An 18,440-nucleotide genomic window follows, 5' to 3' on the forward strand; every position below is an offset into this window, starting at 1 on the left:
CCCACTCTACACCTCCCTCCCACGGCCACCCTCACTGCATGTGGCAGTGATACATACCTGCCACACTACAGGATGCAGGCCCTGGATTGGCAGCAACACCAGGAATGGTCCATGGGATGGAGGATGATGACAACTCGCTCTGTGATGAGCTCAGGTGCTCCACATTGTTTGACAACGTCTGACTCCTGCCGACAGTAGCACTTCCCACCGTCCACGTGGGTGATCCCTGCATGTGAGCTGGCCATTCCATCACACTGTGCCATCGGATCCCTAGGGTGACCGTGGTGGGGACGATTGGAGGGGGGGGGGGAAAGAGGGTGGGGAGCCAGAGCCATTCGAAACGTCCACCTACCCTCCTTCCCCCCACTCCCACACCCTCTCTTTGGCCAGTCCACACCAACCCACTCCTCACACCAATCTGACAGAGCACCGAGGGAGGTTGTAACCGTGTTAACAGGTCTTTAATGTGCACAAATATTTCTAGGTATGTACCCTTGCCACGATAGCTAAACTGGGCACTGCCCCCGTGCCGACTTAACTGGCATCTAACTTTCTAGCCCCAACGTTACGTACAGGGGACATCAGGAGTGGAGGCGGCCCGCTGTGATTCCCGCCCTGGGATCTGGATCTCCGTTGGCGGCTTTCTTCTGGGGTCTCTGAGCCTGGATGGGCCTGGCTGCTGCTCAGCTATTCCAGGTGGCATGGTGCCACTTTGTTCTTCCCGGTGCCCACCAGATGCACCAGGGACAGGAGGGGGGAGTTCGAGGTGCTGAGGTGTTCTGGCACCTCGCCTGCGGGAGTCACCTGCATGGGTCCCATCACCTCCTCCTCCCTCAGGATGCCAGGTGACTCCCCCAGCTACTTCATGGGATGGGGGTGCTAGCAAAGCTATCCCCTGAGCCTGCCCCCCTCCCCCACCTGGCTCTGCCAGTCCTGGAGGCCCGCTCTGGTCTCGACCAGTGTCTGCATGCTCTCGGCCATGGAGCACAGGGAGTGGACCATCCCTGTCTGGGTCTGTGTCACACCAGCCAGTGACTGTGCCATCACCCTCCGGGACTGAGCCATCTCCCTCTGTGTCTGTGCCACGTTGGCCAGTGCCTGGGCAATGCCACCAATGTTCCCACTAATGACTTGCTGTGCCTGGGTCACACTCAGATGTGCCGTTGCAATTTCCAGGTAGTTTTCACATGGCTGCCTGTGAGGCACCAACCCTGTGCTGGGCCTCGGCCAGCACCGACACAGAATGCCCCAGGCCTTGAACAGGCTGATCCATAGCCAAAACCCTCACCCCAATTGTCTCCACCGCCGATGCCACCCATGTGATGTTGGCCTGGCACCACTTCCTGCTCCTGAACGTGGATGGAGCCCTCCAACTACAACTGGTACTGGATGATTGCCAACAACCCCTTCTGTGATTACGTCTGCACAATCAATAGGACTGTCCGTTCCAGAAGCCCGTAACCTGTCTGGCTGTCAGCCAGTTCCTGGGGTAGACCCGACTGTCTGACCCCACCTGCTGCACCGGATCAGCAGTGTGGTGTGCACCAGATAGTGTCCCAGGAGCCTCTTCACTAAAGTGCCCAACCGAGGTGAGTGTTTCTGGGATGATGGAGGTTGCTGTGACGGGAAGTCAGTGTCATCCCCGGACTCGGGCTCCAGGGTGATTTGGGTCACAGGAATATGGCTCTTGTCTGTGATGTTCTCCTCATTGCTGCTCAGCACACAGGGGGGGGGGGCTCTGAATGTGACACTGGCTGGGGGTGGGGGACACCAGATGGGCCCGCCCCATCACCAGCAAGACACAAGATAAGTGGACGATTAGACAGCAGGCCGGATGTGGGGGGGGGGGGGGGGGGGGCGGAATGCAGGTAGCGGGGATGAGGGTGGGGGTGAGGGTGAAGGTGGAGGTGTGGGTGGGGGTGAGAGTGATGTGGGTATAGTGCTAGGGGGGTTTGACACACGTGTCACGAGGAACCACAACTCAGCGAGGTCACACTTCCTCCACCCTGGTGACCTCCCTTTCCTCTGGGTTTCCAACCACGTCCAGGGCCCCCTGCTCTGCCATGGTGAGAGGCCGCACATTAGGGCGTTCCCCTGCAGTTTTCCCCCACTCTTGGCAGCCTCCTGGGGGGGGGGGGGGGGGGGGGGGGGGGGGGGGAAACAGAATATGACAACGTTAGACAGTTCGGCGCATGCAGCCAAGGGGTGAGTAGCTGGTGGCCTCAGTGGCCAGGGCACCCAGCCCGTATGGGTGCCACCATGTGGTACAGGATGGGAGTTCACCCGCCCACCATGAGAGCGGGAGAGGGAAGGGTAGGGTTATGGGTCTGTGCTAGGGACACAGAATTGATTAGTAAGTTTGCGGATGACATCAAGGTTGGTGGAGTGGCAGATAGCGTTGAGGATTGTCAGCGGATACAGTAGAACGCAGATAGGTTGGAGACTTGGGCAGAGAAATGGCAAATGGAGTTTAATCAGATAAATGTGAGTTAATGTATTTTGGTAGGTCTAACATAGAGGGGAAATATACCGTAAATGGCAAAACTCTTAGGAATATAGAAAGTCAGAGAGATTTGGGCCTGCAAGTCCACAGATCTTTGAATGTGGCAACACAAGTGGACAAGGTAGTCAAGAAAGCATCCGGAATGCTTGCCTTCATTGGAAGGAGCATTGAGTATAAAACCTGGCAAGTCATGCTACAGTTGTATAGAACCTTGGTAAGGCCGCACTTGAAATATTGCGCATAATTCTGGTCATCACATTAACAGAAGGATGTGGAGGCTTTGGAGAGGGTGCAGAGGAGGTTTATCAGGGTGTTGCCTGGTCTGGAGGGTGTTAGCTATGCGGAGAGGCTGAATAGACTTGGACTGTTTTCATTAGAAAAACAGCAGCTGAGGGGTGACCTAATAGAGGTCTACAAGATTATGAGGGGCATGGATAGAGTGGATGAGCAGCCACTCTTTCCCAGGGTGGAAGGCTCAGTCACCAGGGGGCATAGGGTTAAGGTCCATGGGACAAAGTTTAGAGGAGACGTGCGAGGCAGGATTTTAACACAGAAGGCGGTGAGTGCCTCAGGGCACGTTGTCAGGGGAGGTTGTACCAGGGGAGGTATTACACAGAGATGTGTGGCCTCCTAGAGCAGCTGACAAAATGGCTGGTGTACGGAGAGCACACACATTTATACTCCGCCTACTGGGCGGAGCCAGCAGGGATCTACCCCCGTACCTGTAGTACAGGGGCCTTACCGTAAAACCCATATATATATATATACAGTATAATACATCAGTGGTGACTACCACAGCAGGTACATTAACGGCTTTCAAAAGGCACCTCGACAAATACATGGATGGGATGGGTATAGAGTGATATGGCACAAGGAAGTGCTGAAGGTTTTGGTCAAGGGTGGTATCATGACCGGTACAGCCTTGGAGGGCTGAAGGGCCTGTTCCTGTGCTGTATTGTTCTTTGTTCTTGTTCTTTGTACTCACCGTGGCCTCCCAGAGGAGGTTGTTCAGTTTTTACAGCACTGCTGGCTGGTCTGCATGTTGTCGCTGGTGGTGCTGACTGCCTCTGCTACCTGTGCCCGGCCACGACGAATGGCGGCGGCTTGCAGCCTCCTTCCCAGGCTGGCGTACAGGATGCCCGCCTCTCTTCCACTGCGTCCAGAAGGGTTTCCAGTTCGGCGTCCGTAAATCGTGGGGCCGTGTGTCTTGCTGCCGTCTTGTTGGTTGTAATGGTGTGTGTGGGGAGTGAAGTGTGTATATGTGGCTGCAGCTTGTCAGCCTCCTGAGTGTAATTGCGAATCCGGCGAATCCCTCACTGTTTCTCATTGGAATCGATTGTGTTCCAAGTTGCGCTGTGTAGCCGTGCACGTGTCCATCACGGACCCGGCAATTCCCCCACCATTTTCCGTGTGTTCTGTGGGTGTTCCATGTTGCGCCGGTGCTAGCCCCTCACTGGTAGCAGAATCGGTGTGGGTGTGGCGCCGATTTTTCCGACGTGGAACTCATCGGATCGTCTGTTGGCGTCAGCACTTAGACTCAGGATCGGAGAATCCAGCCTCCAACCTCTCCATTTTGATAACTGTTATCAAAGGCTTTTTTAACAGTCTAAACTTCATTAATAGTGCACAGATGAAAGCTGAAACATATTATCACAATTAGAAGATTACTCAGGGAGCATCTAAGTAACTTCATAGGCATCCTAAACCCAGTCACATCTCCTAAATTACATTTTCTCAAATGCCTCCCTTATGTCCTCTAGCATTGCATAATTCTAGTGACAATTTAAAAAGTAAATTAACCTGTATTAGATGTAAGAAATTATTCCTATTAATACATAAACATGCACAGGGCAGAGGCAGAATATTTAATGCTGAGAATGTCACACCAAATAATCTTCAGTCTCAGGGCAGGAACTTAAACTGTGAAAGATCCATTTCTCACATCAGCAATCCTCAGGAACTATCCAAATGAGAGTGTCAATTTCAGGACAATTAATGCTGAGGACTAATGTATACTCAGAATATAATTGAGATTGCCTGATCTGAATTCACTTCGAGTCTTTAGAGCTGGGGTTGGGGGAGGCGGGGAGCAGGAGAGAAAGGGAGAGAGGGAAAGATTGTGATGAAGACCACAAAAGAAAAAGACCAACATCCCCTAAAGATTGTACACATTGGTACCACTTTGCAACAGCATTCAGAGTTTGGAGATCAGAAATGGTTTTCATTTTGAAGTTGCATGTATGTGAAACTAGTTTAAATATTTAGTAAATATAGACCAATAGGTATTGAATGCTCTGCCACCACAAGGTTGGTCGCTGGAAAATGCATGCGAGAAAATGTTTAAACCTTGAAACAATCAATACGGTTTTACAGCTGAAATCTCTCATCAACCGAGTTAATTATCTTGGCTATATCACTGAAAGAAAATGCTGACTGCCAGCAGAAAAACAGATGAAGACAGAAGGAAGATCCAAGGCCACCAGTTCCAATCGCTGGTCAAGGAATACTCTAGCTGAAGTCTGCCAGCAGTCACAGAGAACATTTGGATATTAGCAAAAACCTCAATATTGGTGTTTCATTTCTGTTTCATTAAAATCAAGGGGAACAAAGAACTAATACATTTGTTTTAATGAACCAATCAAATTGATTTAATGATGTTGAGCAAAATAAATTGGTAAACAGTCTTGATCTCAAATTGCTGTGACCTCTGTTTGACACCACAAAGGACAAGGGTTGAGCACTTAAAGGCCTGCGATCAGGTCCCACTCAACATGAGCATAAACTGCACGACAAAGCATCTGCTCCACCAAATATACCCCACATTTGATTGTGTTATCTTGAATACTTTGGTCATTTTGTGTTCAAAAGGTTTCCAGGGTCATTGCCACCTGCATAATTCTAACATAGGACATTTACAGGTTTTGCTCTAAAACATTACCCGGGACAGCGAGATTAAAGCTCATTCCATACGGATGCAGATGGAAGATTGAAAGGTCCCACATTGGCAACTTGCAGTCCTTTGTCATTTCTTTACCAATTTAACTTTCTTTACAAGATACACACATCTAATGTATATGGATATTACTGCAATTTATTTTCAAATTCACTGAGAGGACCTCATCTATTTTTCTATAATACTCTGAATAAAAAAGTCAAAGCACGGAAAATTGATACCATTAATGTTGCACTGCAAGCTATCCCACCGCCAGCAAGGCAGCCTTTTTGGAGTAGGTTGTTCCTGATTATTGTAAGGATGGTGCTTGGCTGAAAGCTTCTTACTATAATGATACTGGGCGAGATTTTCCGACCGACCACTGGGTCGGAGAATCGCCGAGGGCGGGGCGTCAATCCCGCCCCCGCCGTGTCCCGAATTCTCCGGCACCGGAGATTCGGCGGGGGTGGGAATCGCTCCGTCCCTGATGGCGTGTCCCCCTGCGATGGGCCGAAGTCTCGCCACTGTCATACTTCTCCCGTCAGCATGGATCAAACCACCTACCTTACCGGCGGGAGCAGACGGCGCGGGCGGGCTCCGGGGTCCTGGGGGGGGGGGGGGGGGGCGCGGGGCGATCTGGCCCCGGGGGGGTGCCCCCACGGTGGCCTGGCCCAAGATTGGGACCCACCGATCAGCGGGCGGGCCTGTGCCATGGGGACACTCTTTTCCTTCCGCCTTCGCCATAGTCTTCACATGCGCGGGGATGGCGTCATGAGCCGCTGACGCTCTGGCGCATGCGCGGACTTCCGCTGGCCGGCGAAGTCCCTTCAACCCCAGCTCGCGTGCGCCAAAGGCCTTCCACGCCTGCCGGCAGAGTGCCAACTACTCCGGCGCGGGCCTAGCCCCTCAATGTTAGGGCTTGGCCCCTAAAGGTGCGGAGACTTCCGGAGTGGTTCACGCCACTCCATCACGCCGGGACCCCCTGCCCCGCCAGGTAGGGGAAAATCCCGGCCACTGCCTCTCAAAGAGCATTCCCATTGATATTTCTTTTTCGTCAATTGCCTCATGCCAGCTTTTGTATTCTGTTGAACAAGGTTCCTACAGACTCTTTTCAAATAAATTTAGAGTACCCAATTAATTTTTTACAACGAAGAGGCAATTTAGCATGGCCAATCCACTAAGCCTGCACATCTTTGGATTGTGGGGGCGAAACCCATGCCAACATGGGGAGAATGTGCAAACTCCACACGGACAGCGACCCTGAGCTTGAATTGAACCTGGGACCTTGACGCTGTGAGGCAGCAGGGCACCACTGCACCACCGTGCTGCCCCTGGTTCCTACAGATCTAGCAGACAGTTTAGTCAGAACTTGTTAAAAAGTAGATCTGAATTTCCATAACTCAAAGTAATTCTCCTGGTGTCTTCTGAATAAATTTCCAAGATCCAATTAGCTGACTCATTGTTTCAGTGTCGACAGATCAAAATCTAGTTGGTATATTGGCTGATAGTCCCCCCCCCCCAAGGCCGGGATCTTAATGCTGCTATCACAACATTGATGTCAACTAGAAGTAGGTCAAGATAAGGGCTACACAGACTATAGAATTTTTATTTACGATAAATTCTTTAATTTTGATTGTATTCCGATAGCTACAATCATGATTCAGAGCTACCTATATCAAGACATACTAGAAGTGAGTGGCATTCATGATCAATAAGCGTCACAGAGATTGCAAGCCAGCCTAAGAGTGATGGCCATCAAAATAAATCACATTTTTAAATCAAAAGTGTACAATTGTCACTCCCGTGTTTGGTACTTGGCAAGTCTTGCTTTGATTGTCACCATGCGTGAGTGGCTCTTTTATTGTAACTAATTTAGCTTGAATCCAATAGATAATGTCAAGAGCCATTTGACGGACTGTTACTGTCATATAGGATGACAAGATGTAAATTGTATTTTGAAAGAAACTAAAGACAATTGTTGAAAACCGTCTGAAATCAAATGACAATGGATTTGTTAATAAGTAGGTGCTTTCGACTGTGTCATGTAAAGTCGCCATAGTCCCAGATGACCATAGGGTGCTCTCCCATTTGAGGGGGTGAGCTCATTGGTGATGATGTAACCTGAGGATCACCTTACCTCAGGCAAGGGCAAGCTTGAATAACCTCAGCCATTAGGGGAATTGAACCCACGCTGCTGGCCTTGCTCTGCAGCCCAAACCATCTGGCCAGCCGACTGAGCAGCTGTATCACGCTATTGAACAGGCATGACTCTACTACAGTTTGACTGCAGGAGAACCTGCGCCATCCAGGTTCCAATTATTTGCTTTCCTACTCATCTGTCAATTTCTTTGTACAAGACGTCGCTTAAATGAAGAGTGACTAATGACAATTTCTTCTTCCTGTCATAAATCAACCCTATAATCCAGCAAATACTATGTTGCGTTTATGATCGTTGTGTTTTACTAGTCTTTACTAAGGTATGTCATGAGTATTACTTCATCCAAGTTTGGAGTCTCTGGTCATCTATCAAATTCAGTTGCTTGTCAAATTCAATCATCCATAATGGATAATGGAGCTTCCACAGATCCCATTTAACCTTGTTCACTCTCTCTCTCTCCCTCTCCCTCCATTTCCATCTATTTGTTCCACTTTGTTAATGAAAACAATTTATTTCATTAATTCTTCCCCACACAACTTGTTAAAATTCCTCTTCATTTTCTTTCCTCCTCCTCGTCCCATCCTGAACTGTTGTCATTAGTCTCTTTTTTGCCTGTCTCTGCACCCATTTTACCTGGCTTTTCTCTGCCCATTATCCCTGACTTCCTTCAATCTGTGGCTATGTTTCTTTCTGATTTGAGTTCAATGCCCATCTCTACTGGTAAAAGTGACTTTCTACTTCCTCTATTTCCATCCATCCTACCCAACCATATCTGTTTTCGAAAAACAGAAATTGCAGGAAATACTCAGCGTGTCTGGCATCTTCTGTAAAGAGAGAAAGAGAGAAAAGAGTTTCAGGTTGATGGCCATTTGTCAGAACAGAGAAAAGTTGGAGATGTAATGATTTTAAACAGGGGAAAGGGACGAGGGTATAGAAAGAATGAAAGGGAAGGTCCATGTTCTGGTGAAGGCTGAATGCAGCCACAATTGCTACGTTTATGCTATCTGCTAAGAAAATAACACTGAGGATAGCCAAGGCAACAACATAGCAGATGATAAGTATATTTGTGGCATCATCCCTAAGTTGTCAAAGCACAAAATGTTCATCGATCACTGAAAGATTTAAGGACAAAGGAAATGGGGATTTAAGCTTGCTTTCACAGCTGGGATGTGACATAAATGAACCAAGCAGACCTTTACATGTATCTACAATGCGAGCCCAACTAAATTGACAAATCAGCCTTTTTCTCACTTGTTTGCCTTGTATTTTAAGAGCTTAAATTTATTTTAATATAATAAATGCTGAATAAATGTAAGCGTTCATGGTGAAGGCCCAAAGATGAAGTGAGTTAAGTGCAGTGATCTTTGTGAGGGTTTTCCAGGACGGAGGGTGCCGTGGTCACAAAGACACTTGAAGCTCATTTTAAGAACTAAACTAATTTTATTTACTCTACTAAATTAGAGTCCAACACTTATTCCAAATCATAAACATATATAAGATTAAACTACACTCACTCACACTATCTTTATCTACTAACTGTGACTATAATATCTTAGTAAGAAGTGTTACAACACCAGGTTAAAGTCCAACATGTTTGTTTCAAACACTAGCTTTCAGAGCTTAACTAGCTCTTAACTTATCTTAACTAGCTCTGCAATACACTTCTAATCTTGTCTTCTTCAGTTCTAATCCACTCTCCCCTAGAAGGCCAAGAGCCAGTGCAATATATAGTACTGTCCCTCAGCTCCCTCTAGTGGCTAGGCTTAACATAACATTAACTCTTCACATGCTGTACATTTATATAATGCCACATCCCCCTTTCTTTGGAAAAAAATGTTCCTTTTTTTACTTACAAGGTTGAATGTCTATACATTTTCTGATTGAAATTATCAGACAGCATGTCAACAATAATAGAAATAGTGCTGGATTTGACATATTTACAGATTCACCTTATTCGAAGATTTCCTATGCCTTTTAGACTTTCTTAATGTTACAACATTGTCATTTGAAGTGTCTGGTGCATTTGACAATAAAGCTTTTGAATAGGCATTGGTCGGAAATATGAATTCTTGACTCGTCGTAGAAGATTATGTAAATGTAACAGGTTGTTTAAGTTTCAATAGAGCTCTTCTATTTCTTGAAAAATATTTCCAGATTCTGTTCTGATTACGTATGACCTTGGTGTGGTTTCATTGAGTACTTTTGCAATGCCCATCCATCCACCATCAGGATTGTGAATGCATTACCTTCTCTGAATGGAGACAATGGTTTGGAGTTTTTGTCGTAATATTTCTTATTCTTTAGTTGCCGCATTTTCTGATGCACGACTTGTTTATCCTCATTTGGATCAATTAGGGTTGGCAACGTCATATGTATTCTCCTTCCCATCAATGGTTGTGCTGGGGGAAAACCCCATTGACAACGCTGTAGCACTGTATGATAACAATGTGGATGCAAAGTCCTTTTTGCAATCCATTGCTTCTTTGATAAGCTGCTTCACAATTCCCACCCCTTTTTCAGCTTTCCCATTTGTCTGTGGGTATAGTGGGCTAGAAATGACATGTGTGAAGTTGTATTTGTTAGCAAATTGTAACCATTCTACGCTGCTAAAACATGGTCCATTGTCTGTGACAACAGTAATCGGTATGCCATGTCTGGCGAATACATTTTCCGTTGCCCTGACAACTGAACGCATTGTTGAGTTGGATAACGTGATAACCTCTGGAAAATTAAATAATCATGTGCTCGAAAATAAAATAGATCCATGGCGACTTTTGCCAAAGGTTGAGTTATTAGGTCACTTTCAATTAAGGCTTGTGTACATGACGCCGGTTGGTGCATTTGGCATACCTGACACTTTTGAATATAATTGTCAGCACGGTAGCATTGTGGATAGCACACTTGCTTCACAGCTCCAGGGTCCCAGGTTCGATTCTGGCTTGGGTCACTGTCTGTGCGGAGTCTGCACATCCTCCCCGTATGTGCGTGGGTTTCCCCGGGTGCTCCGGTTTCCTCCCACAGTTCAAAGATGTGCAGGTTAGGTGGATTGGTCATGATAAATTGCCCTTAGTGTCCAAAATTGCCCTTAGTGTTGGGTGGGGTTATGGGGATGGGGTGGAGGTGTTGACCTTGAGTAGGGTGCTCTTTCCAAGAGCTGGTGCCTACTCTATGGGCCGAATGGCCTCCTTCGGCACTGTAAATTCTATGATAAAATCTATGATAAAATCTATGATATCTGTGTTGACTCCCAGCCAATACATCGATTGCTGTGCTCTTTGTCGACATTTCCCAATGCCTTGATGTCCCTCATGGATTTGTTTGAGAATATTTTGTCTGAGACATAATGGAATTACAATTTTCAGCAGAAAGCCGACTACGATTGTCAGGTCATCTTTGATGTTGCGAAAGTTAGCGGATTTTCCTTTCGGCCATCTCTTGCTGAAGTGTTTTATCTTGTAGAGTTTCTGCCTTCATCATTTTTGGTTAAGCATGTGTTCCAGGTAGCATTTCTGTAATGAAGTTTGCTTGTGCTTTGACATTTAGTTCAACATCAATAACTTTGTCATCCTTGTGCATCGTGGCTCTGGATAATGTATCCGCAAGGAGTAACTCTTTGCCTCCATCTTCATAATTTGTTTATCAACAGTATCTAAAGTATCAACTTTAGTTATGGCTTCAATAATAAAGAAGTCCAGTGAAGGAAACATAGCAAAATTAATTTCTGACTTTGAAATTTTTTCTTCATCCTCATTATTTTGTATGCTGTAAACCTTTTTGTTTGGTTGACGTACCTTTTTAAAATTGTTCTGCTGTATTGCTGTATTAAATTGGCATTGTGCAGCAAAATGATTAAGTTTGTTATATATTAAACATCTTTTTCCAAATGCTGGGCATTGTTGCTTTAAGTGGGCATGGCCACAGCGTCAACACATCATGAAGCTTGTGACGTCTTGCACAAACCTCTCAAGTGCATGAGCAGAACGGCTGACTTCCAGTTTGCGTTGTTTTTCAAAGCGCACACATGCGACCTGGTCCTGCACATGCGCAGAACAGTCAACATCCGTATCGTGTTTTTTCTTCAATTGCGCGTGTCCGAAATGTTCGTCTTCCGAAGTGCGCTTTTTTTCATGCGTGCTTGCGCAAACTGCTCTTCTTTTGTAACGTGCTGTTTTCCTAGTTGCGCCACAGCTTCCACGGCATCAACCACGTTGAGAACTTTCGCGCCACATTCTCGCACTAACAATTTGGAACTTCAATTTTTTGCGACTTTGCTCGCACGGGATTTCTGAATAGATCCTTTTTCTGCGATGCAATGATTTTTTTCTTTCTTCCTTTCTTATTGCTTACTATTCTGGAACACATTTCCTGGTACCATGTGGTGATCTTTGTGAGGGGTGTTGCTAATTGTGTTCTCGCTTTAATTGGCTCTGTTTATGGCAGTTAATATGGCCGCCTTCCTTAATTCTAATTACCTTTGCTCAAGTGTCGCCAGGTATCTTTTGATACTGCCACAAGGTTCAAAACCAAATACTGATCAAAGACTCGATACACCAGTTAGTAAGTTCGAAATCAATGCTCATTTATTTACACACACAGTCAAATATACTCATGCACAAAACTGTACCAACTAAACTATCACTACTACTAAAGCCTATACTTAGCTTTGGGCGCCCACTCAGTCAGAGGAACATGGCCGTTGTCCGGTTCTGAGGCTGCTGGGGTTGAGCTGGTACGGAATAGCGTGCGTTGACTTTGGACTTACTTGTTCTGGTGCAGCTGCTAGGCAGGTCTCTCCTCGCTGAGAGCCAAGGCCAAGATAGCGAGTCTCTCTTGGGGGATCCTTCATATACCCAAAAAGGGGCTTTGCGCGCTTTTGGGTGGGCCTTCAACTTGGCTCCAATTAATTGGGCCGTTTCTTGATCGTTCCTATCGATTTCCTCCAATAAAGGGGTGGGTGCCCTGATTGCTGGGCGTGTCCTAGGTGGCCGTTGGCCTGCTTTGTTCTAGTCTCCTCTGGCGCCGGGGTGTCTGCCTTGGTATTGTTTACTTAAACGTTACCCTTTTGGCTCATTAGTATGGTAATGGCTTTGCAGTATCAGTCTTGTCTGGGAGCTACGGCTCCAATCAACAGACAAACTTTGCACCTGCTTGCTTTCTCAGTATTGTCCATTTTCCCTGCATTCTTTGCAAAGTGTCCATTTTGTAATCGGGACGTGGCCATCCCAGTTTCTAGGATGGAAGGCGTTGTGATCACAAAGACACTTGAAGCTCCTTTTAAGAACTAAACTAATTTAGACTTCCGGTGGCGCCCTCGAGGAGGCAGGTCGCAGGTCGGATCGCTCCCGCCCGAGATGGGCAAACGGACCTTTGTCAACGGACTTTTTAGGGACCTGGCAGCCTGAATTGGTAGAGGAGACGACAGGGAAGAGGCTTTCTTCCCGGGGTATGGGCAGCTGGACCAGAAGCGGTCGAGTGGAGCGGCAAGGATCGAAGCGGGAGCAGCGGGGAACCCAGGCCGGGCGGCCAAGCATGGCGGATGGCGGGGACCGGGGAGCGGAGGCTCACTGGCCAAGGGAGGAGCAGATGGAGTTTTTCAAGAACTGCTTCGCCGAGCTGAGGAGGGACACGCTGGACCCGATGAGAGCGGTGATGGACCGAATGGTCGAGACACAGGCGGCCCAAGGGAAGGCGCTCAGGGAGGTCGAGGCGAAGCTCTCCAGTCAGGAGGGCACGGTAACGGAGCTGGAGCACGAGGTGGAGGAGCTGAACGCCCGTCAGAGGAGGATGCAGGAGCAACTTGAAGAGCTGGGGAACAGAGCCAGGAGGCAGAATTTACGAATCGTTGGCCTCCCCGAGGGCTGCGAGGGGTCGGATGTGGGCGCATACGTGACGGGTATGCTTGAGGCGCTGATGGGACCGGAGGCCTTCCCTCAACCCCTGGAGTTGGATGGGGCACATAGAGCCCCCGCAAGGAAGCCCAGGACGGGCGACCGACCGAGGGCCTTGGTGGTCCGCTTTCACCGGCTTGCTGACAGGGAACGTGTGTTGCGATGGGCCAAGGCGGAGAGGAGCAGCAGATGGGAGAACTGCGAGGTGCGCATTTACCAGGACTTGGGAACGGAGCTGGCCAAGAGGCATGCAGGATTCATCAAGGTAAAGGCACCCCTCTACAAAAAGGAGGTGAGGTTTGGAATGCTATATCCTGCAAAGCTTTGGGTTACGTTTGAGGAACTCCACTACTACTTTGAGACACCAGAACAGGTTTGGACCTTTATTAAAGACAAGAAGCTGGACTTGAACTAATGGGCACTTAGTTCTTTCAGTGCTGTACAGTGGCGGCGGCCTGTTAACTTAAAATTGCTCTGATTAGGACTTTTACTTAAAAAAAAAAAGAAGCTGGACTGGAACTAAAGGACTCGGGGCTTTCAGACATTTTGTGTGGCGGCGGTTTGTTAAACTATCCTGTACTGTAATGTTTTATCCAAGATTGTTTTCAGCCTGGACAGAGAGTGGGGGCTGGAGGGCGCACTGTTTAGGGTCCTTTGGGGGGATTGCAATGGGGGGGGGGGATTGCAATGGGGGGGGGGGGGGGGCCTGTGCTTGGTACCTTTTGGTGCGAGATCGGGGCCTCTGATAGGGGAATGGGCTAGGGGCTAGTCACGGGACTTGAAAGGGCTCGGTGGGATACAATTAGGTTAATGGGTCCCTGGCGTGTGGGGGGAGGGCCTGAGCGCTGGGACGGGAGACAGGTAGGCGCCAAGGGCAGGGGTCAGTGTGACTAGCGTAGGTCAGGGGGCACCAGGGAGATCGGAGGGGGGGCGGGGCGGGCTAGGGCCAAGCGCAGGGCTGACCTGGCAGGTCAGGCCTGGGGGAGTAGGGGAGACCAGGCGGAGGGGGGCGGGGAGGGGGAAGAGGGTTAGGGCCACGTTAGTTTAGTTGAACACGTGTGGCATGGGCAAACAGAGCTGGCAGGGAAAGTGCCTTATGGAAGGAGCTTTGGCTTCAATACTTATTAACATGTTTATTCTTTCCCACTGTTCGTTTTCACTATGTTAAGGCTCTTTGCACAGGGCCATTTTTCGCTCTGTAACTGTTACAAATTTGTGTTAAATAAAAAACTTCAAAAATAAAAAATAAAAAAAAATAAAAAAAGAACTAAACTAATTTTATTTACACTACTCAATTAGAGTTCAACACTTATTCCAAACAGTAAACATACATATATATATATAAGAATTAAACTACACTCACTAAGATTATCTTTAACTACTAACTATGAGTATAATATCTTAATGAGCTCTGCTACACTTCTAATCTTGTCTTCTTCAGCTCGAATCCACTCTCTCCTGGAAGTCCAAGACCAGTGCAATATATAGTACTGTCCCGTAGCTCCCTCCAGTGGCTAGGCTTAACATAACATTAACTCGTCACATGCTGTACATTTGTATAATAGCACATTGTAGGAACTTTATATTGAAATTGGCTTTTTAAATCTTTTAGATTCTATCTGGAAGAAAAGACCACAGGCAGGAGTTGAAAGCAGTATTGGATGACTGTAAGATGACATATGACAGCCATTGAGTCAATCCGAGGTCATCAGATGACATAAACTGAGAAGGACAAACTTTATCAGTTTATAAATGACATTAGAATTGAAAAATTAAATGCATTCCTTTCACACACCTTCGCTATTTGACATTATTTATAATGCCACTAGATCTCCATAACATTTCTCACAGAAGATTGGATAATATGTCATTTTATAAGAATAAAGTACAGTAAGACAGCGGATTAGTTATGTTTTCTAATTCATTTATGGGATGTGGGCATCGCTGATTAGGCCAGCATTTATTGCCCATCCCTCGTCCTCCTTCAGAAGGTGGTGGTGAGCTGCCTTCTTGAACTGCTGCAGTCCATGAGATGCAAGTACACCCACAATGCCGTTAGGAAGGAAGTTCCAGGATTTTGACCTAGCGACAGTGAAGGAATGGCAATATATTTCCAAGTCGTGGTGGTGAGTGACTTGGAGGGGAACTTCCAGGTTGTGGGGTTCCCTGGTAGTTTCTGCCCTTGTCCTTCTAGCTGGTACTGGTCATGGGTTTGGAAGGTGCTGCCTAAGGAACCTTGGCAAGTTACTGCAATGCATCTTGTAGATGGTACACATGGCTGCCACTGTTTGTCGGTGGTGGAGGGATTGAATGGTTTTGGAAGGGGTAGCAATCAAGCTGATTGCTTTGTCCTGGATGTGTTGAGCTTCTTGAGTGTTGTTAGAGCTGCACTCATCCAGGCAAGTGGAGAGTATTCCATTACACTTCTGGCTTGTGCCTTGTTGATAATGGACAGACTTTGATGGATCAGGAGGTGAGTTACTCACTGTAGGATTCCTAGCCTTCAATCTGCCCTGGTAGCCACAGTATTAATGTGGCTAGCCCAGTTCAATTTCTGATCATTGGTAACCCCCAGGATGTTGATTGTGGGGGATTTAGTGATGGTAATGCCATTGAATGACAAGGGATGATGGTTAGATCCTCCCTTGTAGTAGATTACCTGCCACTTGTGGGGCATGAATGTAATTTGCCACTTGTCAGCCCAAGCCTGGATATTGTCCACATCTTGCTGCATTTGGATGTGGACTTCTTCATATGTTTCTGGATTAGTAATCCAAACACCTGGACTAAACCTGAGTTCAAATTCCACCATGGTAGCCAAGGAACTCAAATTCAATTAATAAATAAATCTGGAATGCGAAGCCGGTAATGGAAAACATACATCTACCAGCTTGTTGTAAAATGAAACCCGTCTGGTTTACTAGCATTCTTTTGGTAAATAAATCGGCTGTCCTTACCTGAGCTAACCTATAATTGGCTCTCGGTGCACAGATGCGGAGTTCAAGTCCATCCATGTCGTCAACATGCTTATTGATGCAACCTTCTGGAAAAAGGCCTCCTACTGACTGCATCTGTAGCAACTGTTGGTTGCTTGAGTTACTGAGCTGGAATCTGAGTATCAGACATTGTGATACATTATGGAAAGGGGAGAATTAGAAATAGAAATAGAAAGAAAATAGAAAATCGCTTATTGTCACGAGTAGGCTTCAATGAAGTTACTGTGAAAAGCCCCCCCTAGTCGCCACATTCCGGCGCCTGTCCGGGGAGGCTGGTACGGGAACATTGTGTGGACATTGTGCTTCAGGAGGCAGTTGCATCCCTTGGATTAACTACCTTAAATTCAGTCACTGGTCAGTGTCAGGAGAGTGTGACTATGAAGAGGTGGCGGGATCAAAGAGGTAGCACTGTAGGTGCCTCAGCCCCTGCTCTTGTCCAGCAGGTTTGAGATTCTTGCTCTCTGCGTGGACGAGAGCGGGGACTGTAGGGAGAATGAGTAAACGGACCATATCACCATGGTACAGGGAGCCATTCAGTGAGGGGAGAACAGAGCAATGTTGTTGTAGTTGGAGATAGTACAATTAGGGGAATAAAAACAGTTTTCTATAGGCAGGATTGAGAGTCAAGAAGGCTGCGATGCCGAGCAGGTTAAGGATATCTCATCTGGGCTACAGAGAAACTTGGAGTGGGAGGAGAAAGATGCAGTTGTCGTGGTCCATGTAGGTGGTCCAACATTATAGGTAGAACGAGGAAAAAGGTTCTATGGAGGGAATACAAGCAGCTAGGCGTTAAATTAAAAGCAGAGCTACAAAGATAATAATCCCTGGATTGCTACCTGAGCCACGCGCTAATTGGCATGGGGTCAATAAGATTAAAGAGTTAAATGTGTGGCTCAAAGATTGGTAAGGGAGAAATAGGTTTGAGTTCATGGGACATTGGCACCAGGACTGGGGAAAGAGGAAGCTATTCCACTGGGACAGGCTCCACTTGAATCATTCTGGGGCTAGTGCCCTGGAAAATCGAATAGCTAGGGCTGTCGATAGGGCTTAAAACTAAATAGTGGGGGGAGGGTTCAATTGCAAAGAAATTTAAAAAGTCAAAATGTAAGGAAAAGGTAGGAGTACAGATTAGTGATGAGTCTAATTTTTACCAGATGGGGGCAGAGCATCTGAACGTCATACTACACTAGGGAATCGTACAATATTAGGGGAAATCAATAATAGGCCAACCTCAAGGCTTTCTATCTGAATGTGAATATTATTTGGAATAGAATGAATGAGTTAACAGTGGAAAGGAAACAAAGGGGTTGACAATTACTGAGGCGTGGTTATAAGGAGACCAGGTCCGGGAGTTGAATATCCAAGGGTATCCAATGTTTTGGAAAGATAGACAAAAAGGAAAAGGAGGTGGTGAAGCTTTATTAGTAAAGGAAAGGATCAGTGCTATAGTGAGAAATTATATTGGCATTGGAGATCAAGATGTGTGATCGGTCTGGTTACAAATAAGAAATAGCAAGGTAAAGAAGTCTCAGGTGAGAGTAATCTATAGGGCCCCTAATAGTAGTTCCACAGTCAGACACAGTATAAACCAGGAAGTACTGGGGGTTTGTAAGAAAGGTACGACAATAATCATGGGTAATTTTAATATTCATATAGATTGGATTAATCAAATTGGCAAGGATAGTCTTGAGGGCGAGTTACATAGATTGTATTAGAGATTAATTCTTGGAACAATACGTTGTTGAATCAACCGGGGAACAGGCTATTTTGGATTTAGTACTGTGTAATGAGATGGGATTAATCAATTACCTTGAGGTAAAGGATCCTCTCGGGAAGAGTAATCATTGTATGCTTGAATTTCAAATTCAGTTTGCGGGTAATAAACATGAGTTCCATACTAGTGTTCCTTTGCTAAACAAAGGTAATTAATTGAAATGAGGAGAGCCTATTAGATTGGATAGAA

Source organism: Scyliorhinus canicula, chromosome 17 (genome assembly GCF_902713615.1).
Source record: "Scyliorhinus canicula chromosome 17, sScyCan1.1, whole genome shotgun sequence".
NCBI lineage: Eukaryota > Metazoa > Chordata > Chondrichthyes > Carcharhiniformes > Scyliorhinidae > Scyliorhinus > Scyliorhinus canicula.